General features: G+C 42.5%; 1 long non-coding RNA gene across 1 annotated transcript; it reads right to left on the bottom strand.

Annotated features, from left to right (window-relative positions):
- Positions 1-16171: 16171 nt before the first annotated feature.
- LOC131901512 (uncharacterized) lies at positions 16172-20917 on the bottom strand. The gene is made up of 2 exons (XR_009376760.1): positions 19350-20917; positions 16172-16988 (listed from the first exon to the last, which is right to left on the bottom strand). It is a non-coding gene; the product is annotated as an uncharacterized LOC131901512 (long non-coding RNA).

Here is a 20917-nt window from a genome sequence, read left to right as displayed (position 1 = left end):
GACTGATTGGACAATTTTATTCCATTCATGGGGGAGGAGACTGCCTCCTTGCCCAAGTCCTTCCAGGACAGAAATTGTAAATGGGGCATTAATACCGTAATTTTTAACAGCCGAATGTAGATCCTTCAAATGTTTAAGCTTTAATTTTTTAAAAATACGAGAGCCCTGAGAGCCACGGCCATTGCGTTCCCCTGGTTCATTCCCTGTTTCCTCCCCGCCACCGGCCGGTTCATCCAGGGGGCCCTCGGCTTCCTCCTCAGAACCTGAGGCTGCATCCTCTTCCATGTCCCCACCCTCATGGTCTTGGGACGAGTCTGGCTGCCCCTCTGCTTCCTCTGTTCCTTCTATCTGTTCTATCTCCCCTGTTTCCTGAGGCTGATCAGCCGAGCGGGTCATCACAGGGAAGGAGAGGGACACTGCGGGCGCCCGCCTTTGTATGCTCCGTTTCTTTGAGCCTATCTTGGGGGTTAAGGATATTTCAGTGAGATCGGCCTGCAAGGTTTGGATCTGCTGAGTGAGTTCTTTGAGTTCCTTCTTTAATGAGAGGACCTCCTTCAGGCTATCAATTTGGCCTAAGAGGGATTCCTTAGTGGCAAGCAAATCCTGGAGCCCGGGTAATAGGGAAGGAGAGCCTAATGGGGCAGAAGTCGCAAATTCTGGTGGGGAAGGAGCATAGGGGGGCGGGAAGTACCATCGTAAAACATTTGGTCTCCCGGCAGCCGGGAGGCGCCTCGAAAGGGTCGTTGGAGCCTGAGACCTAGGTGGATCATATTTCTCTCTGTCATAGCGGGCTGCCTCCTCCTCTAAGCTGGCCTCCAAGGCGGGGTCCAGCCAATCATCACCCCTATGTCTGTGGATAACAGGATACAGAGACCTAACTGGGGGAGGAGGTCTGATTAAGGGGGGGTCCAAGTCCTTTTCTAACACGGGCTCATCTATTAAAGAAGGAGTACGGGAGCCAGCCTCCCCTGTTGCCTCATTGACGAGACCATTTTTACTTTCATCTTTGCCATCGATTCTGCCCTGTCTGTCCGTGTTGGCTACGACGCTAATTTCCTTATTCTCTTGACCTGCCTTATTTGAAGCTATTTCACCCTTTTTTTCTTCTGGATAGGACACATCATTTAATAGATCCTCTGCGAGTGCCAGTAAATGTAACACCCTATTATCCTTTTCTGAATCTTTTAGGATATCTCTTATTACTCCATAGAAACTAAAAAATGCATCGGGGATGTTTTCCCCACCTTTAAGCATGCTATTGATGTCCTTTCCAACTTTGTTCCATGTCAGAGGATGAATGCCTGGGCCATTGATGACCAACCAAGGACATTTCTCCTCCACGAAACAAAAAAATTCTATTAAGTCTTTCTTTTTTACTCTTATTCCCCTCTCCCTAAGATTGTCCTTCATTTCCTTTATGAAGAGAGCTTCTTTAGAGAGAACTTTGCCCATGGTAATGGGACGACAAGTCTTACCTCAAGGTCGCCTGCGGTGCACGAGTGATGCTGTCCAGGCGCCTCTACCCAAATTTTGTCCGGACCTCTATCTCGGCTGTCATCCGGTGGGTCGCCGTGCCTCGAGCTCCACATTTGGGCGCCACTTGCCTGGTCCCGCGGGCCAGGTTATTTGATGAGACCCGAGGAAGCACCTCCTGAAAGATCAATGGGGGTGAGAGAGAAAGGAGACCAGGCGCGTAAAGGAAGACAGAGTCAGTCTGAGTTGCTTCGAGGTCTCATTTATTGACTGGGTGTTGAGGCTTATAAGCAGGGCTTCAGGCAGGGAGGGGAAGCAGTGGAAGCAAGGATGGACAATTCCTAAGGGAGGGTGAGGTCGCTTTGGTCCCAGGCCCCTGCAGCTGGCTGATTAGCACATACTCCAGGAAGTTGTACAGCCCGAGGCTAGGCCAGGAACTTCCTGCTTTTGTAAGGTTTGATAAAGCAAGGAAGGTCACACAAAGTTCAAGACACAGCTGTCCGGAATTGGTCCCCAACAAAAATCCACATACTTCCTTTGTTTAGGAAAAGCATGCTTTCTCTGCCTCCTAGAGGTAATAACTTTTCAAATTTCTTCTTTCTTGGCTGTTGTGAGGGCTATTCTTGTAGTCACACCTATTCCTTGTGGAATTAACTAAAACCCTAAGAGTTGGGTATACCTGTGATGGATTTTTTGAATGTTTTGAAAAAAGATCCATCTTTCATCTGGATCATTTGAGGTGAAATCCACCTTCAGCTGCTTGGTGTCTATGTACTCTTTAACCAAAAGCACTCAGGAGGTAGAAAGAGTTGGATTTACCAAAGTTTGAGGCTGGCCTGGACTACAGAAGGAGTTCCCAGGCTACACAGAAAAAAACCTAGTCTCAAAAACACCAAAAAAGTGAAAATCAAATGAAGTTTAAGATCCACCTTTAATTTGGATTGCATCTCTGGTGGCAGCCTGCATATATGAAGCATACTGAATGAGAAAGCTCTCTCTCTTTGCCTCTTTGCCCTAGCACTGGCTACCAAGTAAATTACTTTCTCAGCATTAGATCCTTCTTCCTTGGTATTTTGGTGTATACTGAAGACCAGCTGAGACATGCAGCCTCATGAAATAAACAACTACTGGCTTCTTCAAATTTCCACTGGAAGGCAGCCATTGTTGGACTACCTGGACCACAACTTGCAAGACATTCTAAGAAATCAACTTTCTACATACATGGAGAGATCCAATAATACAGTTTTATTTCATCACCCCACTGAGGAAGATGTGCTGGCTAACAACGGTGGTCATAAAGGCTTTCTTCCTAGCTCTATTATTCTCTAAGTATTCAACTTTGCAAGAAGACTACTCTTTATTGTTACATAGTTTGCCAACACTTTGCCCTGAATTTCAGGAATAAAACATCTTAAGCAATAGCGCCATGATCCAGCTCTCTGATGGTGAAAGACCTATTTATCCTGTTAGTGATCTAGTTCCTGCTTTTTTTCCTGGTTGTCTGAAGTCCCTGTGACAAGCAGGTAAAAAGTACATTGAATTCACGGACCTCCCTGTGAAGCCACCTAAAAAACATTTCCCTTTGTCTGTTAAGTCTCTTTCAGTTGTTAATATTCTGGGTATTCTTCCACCTGTGTGACAGGGAATCTCCACCCCACATAGTATAGTGGGTTGTACAAGCTAGTTAGCCACATTGTGTCCAGGAGGAAGAAGGGGAGTGCCTATGGAGAGCAGGAAGATCACATTGTCTGCTACTAGAACCATTGGCAAGTGCTATTGAATTGCAAATTTTTGCTGGTTCAGAAAAGGTCTGGGTCTGGGGTGGAAGGCAGGATCAGGAATCATTGTGCTGTGTCTTTAAGCCCAGTGTAACCCTATGGGAGCTTCTCCTGTCACTCAGGCCTCTCTAGCCAATCAGGCACTCTAGGCGACCTGCCAGTCAGAAATTCTACAGAGTCTTTCCTGCCTCCTGCCTCAGAATTGGCTAACAAGAGAATCTGTCCCTGTCATTTTTGTGTGCTATGCTGAGAGTGTTGCTGCTGTTGTTGCTGTGAGCTGAGCAAAGAGCATGGCGGAGCTGGAAAACTACAATATGGTGAGTGAGGGGCTGCTGTCCCCAGACTGGGAGGAGTGCTCAGTTGAGTCATGGGAGTCAGTGTGCTGGGTTCTCCCCCTGCTGGGTGGGAGGAAGTGGTCAGATGCAGAGTTCTGCTTGTTCTTTCTTCGTCTTGCATTGACCAGCATGGTCCTGCTCATCCTGCATGCTCCAGTATGTGGTCCCTCATAATATGTGTTGGGGCCCGCCGTCAGCCTCTGAATAACGTCTTTCTGTTAGCTGCACCTGTGCAGACATTGGGAGCTAGACTGTTCTTTGAAATGTCCTTGTTGACATCACTGTGAAATGCCATCACCATGTGTGTGTGTTGTTTCTATGAAACACAGATTTCCAAAGTGAAAGAGGCTTGGTCCTTCCCTTATCTTCCAGAAGTTCTACACTTTGAACATTTAACGTTAAGATTTAAAATCTAAGTGGAATTAATTTTAGGAGCTTGTAAACAGTGTTTCCTGTGTAAAGTTGCACTCCAATGCTAAACTGTGATGTAGAAGAGTAGAATTCATGGTAATAGAATTAATGGTACATGGTTTTTCCAGTTCTAGGAGACATTAGTTCACAAAGTAGAATTTAGGTAAGAGAGGGCTGCATCCCAAATACCCCAAAGATAAGCAGTATGCTAACCATTCTGGTTAGAAATTACTATGATAAAATGTAAAAGTTTGTTCCCCAGGATTAACCAGCTACATTCCTTAACAATTGAGACAACCTTGATTTACAACCAGTAGAAAGGCCCATCCTTCTACTAAAATCCTGGCCTCTAACATGCTCCTCAAGAGACAGTTACAGGGTCACAACTAACATTAAGTCCTGGTATGCCATGGAGGTTTATAAATTCTAGAACATGGAGTCTCCAGTCTTTTTGAAAAGCAGTTTTAAGTCAAGATCACCTACATTGGTTGAGGTGGACTTGAACCCTGTCTGTATCCCCACAAAGCATTGCCTTTATTATCTCCAACTAATCACCCTAAATTCTGTATTAAATGTCTGCACCACCACAGAGTTCTAAAATTACCACTTTGAGTCACATAGTGGACTTTCCATTGCACAACAGGGAAAGGAAATGTGTGTGGAAAATGGCTTCTTCTTTCAGACCAGAAGGGGATGAAGAGTGGAATTGACATGCAGACAGGGCTCAGGCCTGCAGACAGGGCAGACAGGGTACACTGTAGGGGGCATTAGACTGGGCTATAGCTTGATCACAGACTGAAATTGAGTGCAGTGAACTGCAGGGGTCTCCAATACAAAGAAGGACTGATGGGGCATGGTGAGTGACTTTCTCTATAATTTACCTGCATGTATTGATTCCTCCCATGTGAATGAAGACTGACACTATTGGATGGTGTACAGTTTATGGAGGATAGCTTGAACTGCTTAAGTATTCAGATTCCAAATAGTGAATTCTCCTATGGAGATATGTGCAATCTTTATTGATACAGTGAAGTCAGCTGAGAGATTTGAGATGCAGGACACTGGCTGTAATTCCATGTGTTAGAATTCCATGTGTTACAACACTCAGTTGCTATCATTTTATGTGGGACAAAGTCATACAGTCTCTTATTAATGGTATTCACTCTACCATGGAGGTGCCTAATCTGATTCAAAGTCAGTATAGCTACATATGCTTTCAAATATTTTTTTCAGTTTAAAACATCAATTTTTAATATTCATTTTATTTTAATGCTCTGTTGATAATTTTTTCTATGTTTCCCAGTTTAAGAATTTTACTCCACCTTTTTGTTAACTGGTGTTTGCTTATGTATTTATTTATGTCAGTTTATAGCAGTGCTTCTCAACTTTGGAGATCATGGCTCCCTTTGGGGGATCAAATAACCCTATCACAGGACTGGCCTTAGACTGTCAGAAAGTGCAGATATTTATATTATAATTCATATCAGGAACAAAATTACAGTTGTGAAGTAGCAGTGATAATAATTTTATAGTTGGCATATGACCACATCATGAGAAACTGTATTAAAGAGTCACAGCATTAGGAAGGTTGTTAACCATTGGTTCATGTCAATATCTCTTGTAACCAAGGCTTGCCTCACATTATATAATTGAGAATTGCTTTGAACACCTAATCCTGCCTCTGCCTTCCAGTGCTGGAAAGAGAGTCCTGCAACTCCTTCCAGTCTAGGCCTTGACTGGTCTGTGGGAAGGAAAAAGAGACCAGAGAATGAGTATCCTCCAACTTCTCAAGATTTTATTTTGAATTTACAAATGAGGTGGAACTTGTGTATGAATTGAGTTAACTGACCAATATAAAGCAGGTGTAGTCACAGCAGAGAGGATGAGCAAGAAAGAGGGTGAAAACTTTCCTGATGTGATAGTAGTTGACCTTAGCAATGAGTAGTGAGGTAATCAATGTTACAAAATCAATAAATGTTCTGACTGGCCATTTCTTGGGTCCACAGACAAGGCAATCAAGAATCTGGATAAAAAATTTATATTTCATGAAAACAAATTAGAATAGTTACATCATTTGAACCTAAGAAATAGAACTAGATAGAATGATGTTTACCTGCCTAACATGACTGTGTTTTCCAGGTTTAAGATGTATACCCCAGGAGAAATGGTGTGAGTACTTGGTGTCCTCTAATACAAATGGCTGGTTCTGAAGCACATGGTCATAAAGCCTGTTTCAACTTTTTAACAAAATGTTTTGGGATTATATTTACATTATTATCACTATGTCTTCCCTGCTTTCATACCCTCTATAGACCTTTCATTGTGTTCTAATCCATGCCTTCTTTTATTAAGAACAGTTACTTTTTGAATGTGACCTGTATTTGGTTGCAGGATTTCTCAGCTATGAAGCAAGAGGTTGGTTGCAGTGGACATTGAGTATGTAAAGAACTGTGCACCCAAAGGACCCTGAGCATTGGAAAAACACATTAAGTGCTCTAGGAGATTAGGGAATTTTACTAAACTACCAAATCTCCTGGTTAGTGTCCTATGCAATCACAGTGTGGAAGGACCCACCTGGGAGGGTTTTTTTTCTCTCTGAGTCCTTTGAACTCTGCTCACCCAGTGGAGAAACTGCTAATGTAGCCAATGAGGGAGCTTCCAAGTTCTTTCCAGGATTCTCCTCTTGTTCTGCTCTAGGGAGCTGTAAGAAAGTCCAAGCCATGCCATGGTGAGTGTAGCATGTTCAGAGCAGGTCTGCTGAGCTGTCATTTCTGCTGGGACTTGGATGAACCATGATCCAGACTGTGGTTTTGTTGGTCCATGTGGTGACCTGGGCAGTAGTCCTTGTCCTCTGAGCCTTCCTGTGTATGGATTTCCTGGATATGTGGAGACTCTGCCGCCCTGGCACGGAAGGATATGATGCTTGTAATATCATTGTCCAGTGTGCACACATGGCCAAACTTTCAGTGTGTAGCAAGAAGACAGATTGGAAAACTGAAAGTCTGATGTCTAGAAGTTCTGAACATTGCACTCCACTTTCAGGTTTGTCTTATAAATATTACAAATAGTTTAGAAACTGGTAAAAATATGGTGTTATGGATTATTTTTCAGCACTATATCATTAGAATGCTTCTAACTTTACTACAACCAGCTATAGTGGTATGATTTGGTGAAGTTTAGTTCCAGGGGACAAAGTCAGTTTCTGATCTGCAGAAATTTCTCAGGTGTGCATGGTGTAGTGTGGGTGGATAGGGCAGAATCCACATCTTGTGCCATAGTCTATGGGATCAGGAAGCATTCATAGCTAATAAGAGGTCTTTGTGTCATGATTTGGGAGCTGGTTGGTGGCCTAAATGAAAGCCTGCTACATGTCCCCACTCACTCTGTCTCAAAGGAGTTTTCTCTTTTGATATTACTATTGCATATATATTTATATGTCTATGAACATAAATAAATATGAGCTGCTGAGTCCATTTGGTATTTTTTCTATTTATATGATTTTAGTGCAGTCCACTTTGTTTTAGATAACCAGCTAGGAGGCTCATCTCTGGGAAAAACAATTCTGCCTCTCTATAGTCATTAGTTTCCCATAGTTCTTGGTGTAGGGAGACGGTTCATTAGATCCCTTCAAACCTTCTATGTTACTATGTCTACTGGCCATGTTTTCTCTTCCACATGAGATCTTCTTGCAGGGCTCAGCATCTGTGTACTTTGTCAGCTGTGGCTTTGGGTTCCCAGCTCCTGTATGAATGCAGCTATGGAGTAGTTCTCCTCTTCCAGAACCCTGTGGTTGTAGTGGATGGGCTGCTATGCTGTCTCCTCTGGCCTTGATCTTAGAGCAGCTGTCCAGTTTGGCTGCTAAGCATTCCCCATTCTGCTACTTACCAAAAAACTGATGTCACCACAGAATTTCCATATCCTCTGAGTCAGGCAAAAAATAGTGTCTGGAAGGATATTTTCAGGGAAGAGGAATGTCTGTGAGCACGTTTTGTGGGTGTGTCTGAGGGACTTGCCTTGGGAAATGCATCTGGAGATTGCAGTGCTTCTGAGGAGAGGACTGGAGGAATTTCTGTTGAGTTTGTCTCAGGGAGAGGGTGTGTTTAGTAGGTGATTTGTGGGCTTGGCCCAGGGAAGTAGGAATGCAGGGCTGCAAAAGCTCACAGGCCTTGTGCAAATACTTCTCTTCTCTTGCCAATCTCAAATATCTGTGGAGCTGAGGGAGGTGTTCATGGATTGTCACCTGGCCTAATCATTTGCAGCCCTGGAACTACTCCCTTGAAACCCCTGGACCTGGATCTAGCTGGACAAGGAGTCAACCAAAGCTGATGATGAAACCCAGAGATGTGAAGGTCACAGTGTTGCTGCTGTAGTTGCTAGAAGTAGCTGGGTGGTGGGAATAATGTATGAAGAGCTTCTCATGGTCAAATAGGTGAGAACCTGATGCAGGAAAAGTGAGACAGAAATCCACCCACATTTTTAAGATTTTCCTGCCACCCAGTTGTCTTCTGATTCTTCAGTCTATAATCCAATCTCCAGATCCTTTTTTGATTCCATATGCCTTTCAAATACTTCTTGGTTGCCCAGCTGCCATACTTAGCTTTCCAGGAGCCCCCATTGCTTCTGAAACTTCAGACATTGCTACAGTCTTGGATGTTCCTGAGACAGCATGGGTGATCCTCACAGGTGAGCTCCTTGGTAAAACTGGAAATGTTATAAGGCAAATAAACTCATTACTGTTGTTTGAGGCATTTACTATTTTGTATTTAAAACTCTTGTTATATTGGCTATTATGAGAATTATGGAGCTTGTTGATATTATAAATTATTGCTGTTTCTATAGATTGTGGTTTTGGTCCGTTGGAAAGAGTTGTGGTAATTACATTCAGAATGCAAAGACCTGCCAAACAACTGATAACAAGTACTGGCAAGAACTGGGGCAAAGAGTAATGTCATGAGCAAGAAAAATATGTGTAGTTAGTGTGACAAAAATTATATTTTATGATGCTGATGGTCATCACACAAAGTTCACACTATTAATTTCTTTTTTTTTTTTTTTATTTTCGAGACAATGTTTCTCTGTGTAGCTTTGCGCCTTTCCTGGGACTCACTTGGTAGCCCAGGCTGGCCTTGAACTCACAGAGATCTGCCTGGCTCTGCCTCCCAAGTGCTGGGATTAAAGGCATGCGCCACCACTGCCCAGCTAATTTCTAACTAAGGTACTAAGACTCCTTCCTCAAGGCTGCTCACCTGTTCTAAGTACATTTGCTGAAGAAATGCACTACTAGACTCCCTGTTCACTTCAAGGACAAGGAGCAACCTTGTCATTATTCCCACATTGGGTTAAATGTAAGCTGAATACTTTACTTAATCTATCATGGGGACTTAGGTGGGCCCTACCAAAATTTTCATGGTCTAATAAATTATGGTATAGAAACAAACTTATACTTTTAGTCTTTCTCAATAGAATGGGTTCATTGTTTTCTCACACAGGACATATTGTACTTTTTTGTGAACATTAATACTTAGTACTGTGGTAGTCTGGATGGAATTTTCCCCCATAAGCTCATAGGGATTGGCACTATTAGAGGGTGTGGCTTTGTTGGAGGAAGTGTGTCACTGTGGAGGTGGGCTTTGAGATCTGATATATGTTTAAACTATGTCCAGTCTCCCAGATTACCTGTAGGTCATGGTGTAAATGCCCAGCTCCTTTTCCAGCACATTGTCTGCCTACATGCTGTTATGTTCACCATGGTGATAATGGACTAAACCTCTAAAAATGTAAGCCATGCCAATTATATATTTTTCCTTGGTAAGAGTTGCCATGTTCATGGTGTCCCTTCACAACAATAGAAGCCCTAACTTAGTCAGTACATGATTCATTATTCTTTAGTGAGGAAATACTTTTGAGAAACACTGCTAATTTTTCTTTTTTGATAGAATCATATTATCTATGATTCTAGGCTTATGTGATTTTTCTTCATGTTTTATTAATAGAAATCCTAGTAATCCACTATAGTCATTCTTCATTTTATGTAACATAAAACAACAGGTATTTAACTCAAAGTGTTGATAGAATAATAAATAATAGTAAAATTGTTTATCAACAATCTCCTTCTGTTTTGATTCCAGTAAAATTAAAAATACAGGGAAATTCCAAAAATTTCTATAATACTTGGAGAATTTCCAGCTATTTTAGAAAAATATTCTTAAAAATTCATTGGGTAACTGGTAGCTACAATATTTACTTTTATAGGAATTGTTGCAGCTTCCATAGTTGGAGTCTTACCATTAAAACAAAATCTGTAAATACCTCAATTTACAAATAAATTAGTTAAAATGTTTCTAAATTAGAAGAAGTTCCAGAAAAGATGAATATTAATTTCATAGAATGATTGGATGGAGGAGAAACAACCTAGGAATGTAAACAGTGTAAATTTTCTCCCACTTCCAGATCTACTGAAGTTTATGGAAATGTAAAGACCATTGTTTGAAAGGTCTTTCTCGTTCAGAAAATTGTCATGCTTTGAATAATGAGCCAATATTTTAGAATTAAATGTTTTCTGGGGTTTGTTTTAAAATATTCCATATATATTATCCATTAAACTATTCAGTGTGAAGATTGTGCTTATTGAGATCTTGTCTCAAACAACAAAGCAAAGTATATTCAACTATATTTGTGTGTGTGTGTGTGTGTGTGTGTGTGCGTGTGTGTGCGTGTGTGTGTGTGTGTGTGTGTGTGTGTGTGTGTATGTGTGTTTCTGTGTGTTAGTTAGGAATGTCTTACTTTCATATTCCCTTCATAGACTAAAATGTCTTGAATTCAAGGAGAACTGCTTGGCTCTGCTACCATACTAAGCTATGTTTGTTTCTGAGAATGATTTGACAGGGACCAGTGGCTGATACCTGAAATTACTTTAAGAGATATTGTCCTGAACCATGAGACCTCTGCTGAGATGAAACTGGGACACTTCAATTCATTTTGAAAAATGATTTCAGGATGAGACAATACAAATCAAAATTGAAATTTTATTTTGAGACAGGATTTCTCCATGTATTTCTAGCTGTCCCTGAACTCAGAATATAGATGAGGTTGTCCCCAAACTCTCAAAACTCTGCCTACCTCTGCTGCCCAATTATTGGAATAAAAGTTATGTGCCATATCATCCAATTGTAATTTTATTATTTATTTGCTTATGACACATTTTATCTGTGTGCTAATTTATGTGTGGATAGGCATGCATGTGTTTTGTGGTTTAGTTATAATAGTCAGAGAACATTTTGCTTATTGGTCCTTTCCCTTCAGTATGTTTGAGACAGGGTCCCTAGTTTACTACCATATGTAAATAAACTTGCAAGATTTCTTCTGTCTACCTTTTATCTTGCCTTAAAATTACTGGATTAGAAGCATGCATTGTGGCAACTGTTTTTAAAAGACAGAAGTAAAGGGATAGTTGCAAGGTGAGTACTTTATTTGTCAAACCTTTTTAACAGCCCTGAAGTTTATTGAGTAGAGATTTTTGAGTGCATGTGTTCTGAGACATGGTCTGACATTCTAACCCTGTCTTGCCTTGAACTCACTAAGTAGTAGATAGGCTAGTCCTGGAACTTGAAGAGATCCACCAGTTTCTGCTTCATGTGTCCAGACTTGGAAAAAAAAGAGATTTTTTAAAATGGATTTAACACAGATACTGGTAGGAAGTAGGGACTTTGGGAAAGTGTCATTTTGTGAGGGAGAGCTACACTTAATTAATACAGAGCCTTATTACAATGTTGGGGACATTGTAAGTTCCAGTTCAGTGAGTTTTTTGGGAGCTCCTCTCTTTTTCTCTGTTTCTCTCTCTTCTCTGTGTCTCTCTGCCTCTTTGTCTCTGTCTCTCCTTTTTTAATATGGAAAGGGATAGAAGTAGCAAGCCAGAGACATGTAAGAAACATTTCATGGACAGAGCTAACTAAGCCCTTTGAGAATGAAGCCACACCTGTCTGAAACAGAGCTAAAGGATTTGTTGTTTTTCCACACTGTGTCCACATTTCAATCTTTCTTTTTTATTTTTTATTTTTTATTCTTTTGTCATTCAATACACTCCAACTACAATTTTCCCTCCCTCTACTCCTCTGCATTCTCTCCATTTCTTCATTTTTCACTAGATCCACTCCTCCTCCTTTTCCCTTCAGAATAAAGCAGATATCCCAGTGTTATCAATCAAACCCTGCATAACAAGTGACAAAAAGACTAGGCTGGAACTCTCATATCAAAGCTGGATGAAACAAGCTAGTAGGAGTTAAAGGATTTCAAGAGCAGGCAAAGATGTTAGAGCCACACCACCCACTTCTACTGTGAGGAGTTGTACAAAAACACCGAGCTATACAAGGGTAACACATATGTTGAAGAACTGGTGTGGACCCATGTAGGTAGTAAATGCTGTTTCAGTCTCTATGAGCCCCTGTGAGCCCCGTGAGCTCTGCTTAGTAGATTATCTGGGCTATGCTCTCTTCCGTTCTTTTATTTAAGAAATTTTTTTTGAAAATCCTTACTGGGATTTGAGCTGTGATTTTCCTCTTTCTATTCCTATTATTCTTAGGTTTGGTCTTTTATTAGTGTTGCAGGTTTCCTGGATCTTATGTTTCAGGAAATCTTTCAATTTAACATTTTCTTTCATCAATATAGCCATATTTTCTATCATATGTTTAAAGCCTGTAATTCTCTATTCTTTGTCTTGTATTCCTTTGGTGAAGCTTGCCTCTGTAGTTCCTGTTTGAATACCTAGATTTTCATTTCTAGAATTTCTTCAGTTTGCATTTTTTAATTCCTTCTATTTCCATTATCAGTTCTTGAAGAGATCATTCATTGCCATCAACTGTTTGATTGTGTTTGGTTTTCTTTAAGGGATTTGTTAATTTTTTTTCCAATATTAAATTTATCCTTTCTCTGCTTTCTTTAAACACACTCATTCTCTTCCTCTTTAAGAACTCCTTATAAAGTTTGTTTTAATTGTCCTTTACCAGTGATGGAATATCCAGGGCTTGCTGTAGTAGGTTAGTTGTAATCTGGTAGTGAAAGATTGGTCCAGCTGATGTTGATTATGTTCTTATTCTGGTGTCCAGGTATCTGGATTTGAGGTGATTGTGGCTCTGGGTGCTGATTTGTCAGTTGGTTTTTTTTGGATGGGTTTTTTATTCCTTGGTTTCTATTTGCTCTCTGTTCTTCTCTTCTTTGTGGTCTATGATTGAACAGGGGTTCTCATCTCAAGTGAGGCCTGAAATCTTGCAGTGTTACCTTTGTTCCAGCAGAGAGTATCTGCCCAAGTTTGGGGATTACCAAAGGGAGGAGAAGAGGAGGTTTGGAGATAGGGTTGAGGGGGCATTGAGAAAGTAGGGGAGGTCTATGGGCAGGTGGCCTGCATTGACATCTGGCAGATTTTGTGTCCTTTGTTAGAGAAAGGATTCAACCCAATTTTGAGGCAAAAACACAGAGATGAAGAGAGAAGTGGGATTGAGGATATTGTTAGGGGATTATTGAAAGACTGCAGGATGTCCAAAAGTGAGCAGGTTACATGGATTTCTAGTGGCTGGCATTGCCTCTGGTCCAGCAGGGCATTTCTACCTCAGGTTGTCTACCTGTTCTTCTGGCTGGTGTGGCTTGCCTTTGAGCAGAGGATATCCATCCAATTTGGGGTGGGGACATGGATTTGGGAGTGGCAGCTGTGTGGTTGGTGGAGGATTGTGTCTGTGGGTATGTGGGGATAGTGGAAGTTTCATGGGCTGGTGGCCTGGCTACCTAATCTTCTGGCTGGTATGATATGCACATGAGCCGGGGATGTCTACATGTGTTGGGTCCAGGAACACAGTCACATTCCTTTTTTTCTGAATGGGAATATATACTGTGCCATTATTTGTAGGAAATCCTTGTCTCTTGATTTGTACAAAATGTGACTGGCAAGAGATTATCTTGAGTGTCAAAAGAAACTGGACATTTAAGCTGTTTGGGACTGTTACAGACTATGAGGATCATTGTACTAAGATTAAATGCATTTTTCTTTTTCTTTTTCTCTTGGTATTTATTCTTCTCTCATACAATACGTCCTAACTTGCAGCTTCCTTCTCCTTTCTCCACTCCTAGTCACCACCATGAAATCCTCATTCCTCCAAATCCACTACTACTCTGTTTTCCTTCAGAAAATAGTAGGCTTCCCAGGGATATCAACCAAACACATCATAACAAGGTTCAATAATGCTAGGAACAAACCCTCATATCAAGACTGGATAATGTAACTCAACAGGAGGAAAGGGCTCCCAAGAGCAAGCAAAAGAGCCAGATACCAGGACTCCTACAGTTATAAGTCCCACAAACACACCAAGCTAAACAACCATAGAATATATGCAGATGACCTGGCACAGAACCATACAGCCTTAATGATTACCACTTCAATTTCTCTGAACCCCTATGCACCCTGCTTTGTTGATTCTATGGGCCAAGATTTCCTTGTTTTCACAAGCCTTCTGTATCCTACAATATTCATTCCCTCCTTCCACCGGATTCTGAGAGCTCATCCTCATTACTGGGTAGGGATCTCTGCATGTGCTCCCATCATCTACTGAAAGAAGCCTCTCTGATAACAATTAGGCTAGGCACAAATCTTTGATTATAATAGAATATAGTTATACATCATCTCATTGTATTTTCCTTGGTCAGTTGTACTTGGTCCTTTCCTAGTTTTCTGGACCATCCTATTGCAGCTCCTATCCATCTAGGCTTTGTAAGGCATGAGCCTCCTTTCATAGCTTGGGCAACAATTTACACTAGTCATTCATTGGTTAGACACTCTGAGCCACCATTGCTCCAGCATATCTTTCAGGCAGGACAAGTGTTAGCTGAGTGTTTTGTGTCTAACTTGGTGTCCCAATCCTACCACTGGGAGTATTGTGTGGTTAGGGAAGATGGTTGGTTCAGCCTCTGTATTCTTTTTGTTTGTTTGTTTATTTTTTCTCTGTGTAGCTTTTGGAGCCTGTCTTAGAACTCACTTTTTAGAGAAAGCTAGCCTCAAACTCACTGAGATCTCCCTGCCTCTGCCTTTTGAGTACTGGGATTAAAGGTATGTGCTATCACTACCCAGCCAGCCTCTGAATTCTTGATAACTAGGACTCCTCACTAGAGTCACCCTCTTAGGTTCCATGAAGTTTGCAGTGCACTGTGTCCATGTCTCCTGTTAAATCTCCCCTAATGGAATTATCTCTCCCTGTCTTCTCCTCTGTCCCTTCCTTACTCACCTGACCAATCCTGTTCCCATCTACAAATACCTCCAGTGCACCCCCAAAATCTATTTTATATACTTCTCCCAGTGAGATTCATGCATATACCCTAGAGCTGCTCTTCTTACTTAGCCTCTATGCATCTGTGGATTGTACTGTGATTAACTATTTTTATTGTGAGTGTACTTTACTTAACAGCTAATTTTCATGTATCAGTGAGTACAACATGTTTGTCTATGTGCTTGTGGGTTTTCTCACAAAAGATAATCAAGAACTCTAGAAACTAAACAACAAACCAAATAATGCAATTATAATGGGGTATACCTCTAATTAGAATTCTCAGTAGAAGAATCTAAAGTGGCTGAGAAACACTTGAAAAAATGTTCAACATTCTTAGCCATTAGGCAAATGCATATTGAAATGACTCTGAGCATTTGTCTTACACTTGTAAGAATGGCTAAGATCAATAACACAAGTGACAGCAAATGTTAGAAAAAAATATGGAGCAAGGGAATTCATTGCTATCACAGGTTCAAATTTATACAGGCACTGTGGAAATCAATATAATATCCTCAGATAATTGGGAATCAATCTACCTCAAGATCCAGTTATACCACTTTTGTGCATATACTCAATGTTACTCTTCCATCTTACCACAAAGACAATTGCTCATCTAGGTTCTATCTGTCTTGGACCTGATTACATAGACTATTCTGGCATTCAACTCAGAGGCAGATATACCTCACCCAGCTTTAGAGTGTTGGGATTAAAGTCGTTAGCCAATAGCTTGTCTATCTTATTTCTTCTTTGTAGTTAGTTCATACAATTTCTCTCATTGCCCCACCTGCAGGGTTTCAATGGGTTCTCGACCACCCTAAGGACAGAATGATAGGGACAGGAGATACAAAGGAAATATACCAAGTCTAAATTCTGATCAAGGTACAACTTTATTTTTCTCCAAGAATGTTTATATAGTTCCTGCAGGGTGGGGGGAGCAAGAAGCTGTTATTTGCATAAGGTGGGGCAAGCTAACAGGATGTTTGTATAGGATGTTTTCAGGGTAAAGGGTCAAGGGCTCTGCCTCAATGTCCTATTGCTAGGCAACCTGAATGTAAGATGACCTAGTTGCCTGTCCTTAGAGATTCTGACCTTGTCCCTGACATCTCCCCCTTCTTAGTAATAAATGTAAGGGCCAACATAAACCAGGTTCAAATGGTCTAAAAGGAGGGCTCTGAAAGAGGCTTTGCATGGAGGATTACAGAGGCCCTATCCCTCTAAAGGTTGAGAAAAAAGGTTCCAAGAGGGAATGTCTCTCCAGACTCAAGCACCACAGGCCTCCCCATAGTGCAGGAATCAATGGACGGTGCAGTTTTTTGAGGGAGCAGAAATGGGTAAGCGCAAGGTTGCTACTGCACAACCGCTATGCAACAGGGCACATAATCCAGGCTCTTGGGAATTTGGTGTTCCATGGTCCTCAGCCTGTGCAGTCCCAACTGCACTCCAATCATGCCTTGAGCGAGCCTTTTTCCCACACACAGGTGCAGCCTCCCCCGAGTGAAGGGGTCTGTGTGGGGCATCTCTGTCAGGGGAAATTTCAACCCTGGAGTCCTGTATATCAAAGCAGTGGTAATGAACCTGGAGCTGCCTGGCCAGCAGGTCTGTTATTTGGCTTCAGATGAACCGAGTGACCCAGGAAAGTGCCCATGGCCCAAAGGCAAGGACCAGGAGCAGGCCTACAACAGGTTCTAGGAGGGAGAAAAGAAGGGTTGTTAGCTAAGGCGAGTTGGAAAACCAATCCTGGAACCACCCAAGCTCTTATTCTCCTTTTCTTTTTCTCTTTTTCTAGTCCTTTTCTGACCTTTACCATACTGTCCCTGACTACCCCGGTGTGGTCTGTAAAGAAGCAACATTCCTCTTTGAGCGCAGTACAAATAGGAGATCCAGGCCTCTCCTGTTCTGTAAAACTACCTCAGCTAGGGAGGAAAGAGATGACTTGAGGGCAGAAATTCCCTGTTCAAATTGGGCAATATCCTAGTCTATGGACAGTCGAAGTTCAGAGTAATGTTGGTTGGACAGGACCAGAGAGGCAATTCCTGTGCCTGTTCCCGTTGCTCCAACTCCTAAAAGGACTGCTAAGGTAATAGCAGTAACAGGCTCCCGTCAAGGCAGTCATCTCAGCATGGCTTCTCGCCCTAGAGATCTAGGAAATGATCTGAGGAATAATAGGTTAGTCTAGGTGGAATGGATATAAGTGCCCTGAGTGGCATCTCTGGTGCTACCCTGTTTGCTGTGCTACCTACCAGCCACAGGCTGTGACAAGCTGGCCCAACATGGCTATGACCACCTGTGACACCAAGGCCAACAAGTCGGACAAGTCTTTCTGACACCTTGGATAAAAATTCAGCACTGCCCTTGGAAACATGACCCCTACTGTCAGACTGGATTTGTGACAAGCAGTGTCCCTGCTCAGCCCAGAACATGATTTACTATGGGACTTGTATACTGTGTGAAATGTCTCAAACAGTTTGCTGTAAAGTTCCCACTGTCCCCCCACAGAAACTCTGAGCAGAGTGATAACAGAGCTAAAGGGCTGGTGGGGGTTGCTGTGGGCGAGTACAACAGCCAGGAGGGCTTGCCTGAGGGACAGCATTTGAAACAGAATTAGTTTCCTCAGGAGAGGAGCTATCTCTCCTGGGCAGATCAGATATATTTACAGCTCTAACCAGGCGTTCTGGTAACCATCTGGGAGCAGAGTGTATCTGGTCAAGAATGCAGGCCGAAACTCATCCCCATATAAGGACCAGGTCGGGGCCCTTCCAAAGCCCCATGAGGGGATATCGCCACATGGCTAGTGGCCAGGTGGCATCTGGAGAAGGGTGCCAGTGCCTGTCAGTGGCAGAGTGCCCTGCAGCATCTAAGGTGAGGAAGTTGAGAACAAACAGAGCATGGCTCAATTGATCTCTGGGGGAGGTAAAATGAAGGTTAGAAGACTTGAGGTGAACCAACCAGGTCTTTAGGGCCTGGTGGGCTCATTTTATTATGCCCTGTCACTGGGGATTGTAAGGTATCCCTGTGGTATGAATAATTTGTAGACTATCACAAAATTTTTTGAAGCCTGTGCTGGTATAAGCAGGGCCATTGTCTGTCTTTATCTTAGCTGGTTTTCCCAAGACAGAAAAGGCAAGAATCAGGTGAGAAAGAACATCCTTTGTAGTTTCCCCAGCATGAGGAGAGGTGAAGTTAAAGCCACTAAAGGTATCTATAGAGACATGGATAATTTTTTGTCTGCCGAATTCGGGGCAATGAGTAACATCTGTCTGCCACATTTGGTTGGGAAGGAGGCCTCGAGTGTTGACTCCCAAGTGTGGGGCAGGGTGAGAAACAACCCAAGAGGGACATTGTTTGAAAATTTCTTGGGCCTGTTGTTTAGAGATCTTAAAAAAGACGGAGGGTCTGAGAATTTAAATGGTGGATCTTATGGGCAGTTTGGGCCTGAAGGACTGAGCCAACCATGACAGGGAAAGTTACCCTGGTGGCGGCATCGGCCTGTGTATTACCATCGGTTAACGGTCCAGAAAGATCACTATGGGCTCTAATATGGCCTATAAAAAAATGGGTGTTGGCGGGTCAGGACAAGCTGTTGAATCTAGGAGAAAAATGTGGTGGTGTTGGAGGTAGGCCTTATGACTGGAGAGGTTTCTAACAAGGGGATGGAAAAGGCAATATAGGCACTATCTGTATAGATATTAATTGGTTGATCAGAATAGGTCTGAAAAACCTTTAAAATTGCTGAAAGTTCAACCAACTGCGAGGACTGGAAAGGCGTTAGGGAGGAGGTAGGGTGGCCTTGGGCCACAAAGGCTGCAAAACCATTAGCGGAACCATCAGTAAAGATGGTAAGTGCACGAGAAATGGGACCAGTTTTTGTAATTTTTGGAAAGATGAAGGGATGTAGCAGGGCAAAATGGAGCAAGAGGTCATCTGGGAGGTGATTATCCAAGGTCCCCATAAACCCTGCCAAGGCAACCCCCCATTTATCTAAGGTTTGGAAAAAAATTGGGTTTGATCCTTGGAATAGGGTGTGAGTATGATAACAGGGTCCTTACCAAAATATTGGCGAGAGGTCAGTCATCCTTTCATAATGAGTGAGGCCACCTGTTCGGGGAAGACAGAAATGACTCTCGAAAGGGCAGCAGGCATGTGGACCCAGAGGAGTATCTTGCCTTTAAGTTTTGGTTCTTGAGCATGTTGCCAAAAGACTCCTGTGAGTGTGTGTGGTGTGGGCAGAACTATAAAATATAGAGGTATGGCATAGGAAATCTGAAAGCAAGACTGTTGGTTAATGGCAATGGCTATCTGAATCAAAGCCTCGTTGGCTGCAGGGGAAAGCACACAGGGTGATGTGGGGTCAGGGTTGCCCCGGAGGATCTCGTAGAGGGGAAGGAGAGAATACATAGGATGTTTAAGATAAGACCTAAGCCTTAGATATGGCCCAGCAATTGTTGGAAATCATTTAGGGTATGGAGATGGTCAGTGCGTAACTGGATGCGAGGAATGAGGACATGGTTTGAATGAAGTTCCAACTCCAGGTAACTGAAAGGATCCTGGGTTTGGACCTTATCTGGAGCAATCTGTAGTCCCAGTCCATTAAGGGCTCTACTGAGTTCTGAAAAATATTGCTCAAGGGAGATGGGGTCAGGTGCAGCGAGAAGGTCATCCATACAATGTAAGATATATATCTGGGGCCAATTAAGTCTGACAGGGTCCACAGCCTGAGCCACGAATTTCTGGCAGAGAGTAAGACTGTTGGCCATGCCATGGGGTAATACTTTTCATTGGTAGCGAAGCATGGGTCCCTGAAAATTGGGGTGGGGAAGGCTGAATGCAAAATAGGCTCTGTCCTTGGGGTGCAAGGGAATAGTAAAGAAACAATCTTTAAGGTCAATGACCATGTCGTAAAATTTAGCAGGAATAGCCACAGGCGAAGGCAATCCAGGCTGAACTGCCCCCATAGGCCTCATTACCTTATTTACTGTCCTTAAGTCTTGAAGGAGCCTCCATTTTCCTGACTTCTTTTTAATAACAAATATAGTTGTATTCCAAGGGGAGTTGGAAGGCTCAATGTGGCCAGCCATAAGCTGCTCCTGTACAAGCATAATGGAGGCCTGTAGCTTTTCCTGAGTAAGGGGCCACTGATCCACCCAGACAGGGGTCTGGGTCATCCAGATAATTTTGTCTGCATGGGGTACAGGAGGGTCAGTGGCCGCTACTAAAAACCTGAATATCCCAGCCCATGTCTATCCTCCTTGGGAATGGGCTGAATTTGTTGGACTCTCCCCTGAGCTTCCTTACCCAAGCCTGTGCCAGGGATATAATTCATGCATAGCATTAGTTGTGTGACTGTAGAGTTTGGGCTATATAACATTACTTGCATTTGTGAAAGTATGTCCCTACCCCAAAGATTAACAGGCAGGCCCATAACCACAAAAGGAGTGACAGTCCCCTGGTTTCCTTCCTCGTCCTTCCAGGAAAGTGTCCTTGAACTAATTAAAGGATTATTAGACTGACCGATTCCTTTTAAATCGGTGAGGGATGGAACCAGTGGCCAAGCAGATGGCCAGTGAGACAGTGAAATGACTGTGGTATCTGCCCCTGTATCCAAGATACCCTGAAA

The sequence above is a fragment of the Peromyscus eremicus genome, unplaced genomic scaffold, assembly GCF_949786415.1.
Source record: "Peromyscus eremicus unplaced genomic scaffold, PerEre_H2_v1 PerEre#2#unplaced_104, whole genome shotgun sequence".
In the NCBI taxonomy this organism is placed as follows: Eukaryota; Metazoa; Chordata; class Mammalia; order Rodentia; family Cricetidae; genus Peromyscus; species Peromyscus eremicus.
Note: the sequence above shows the minus strand (reverse complement) of the source record. Positions and strands in the feature narration are given on the sequence as shown.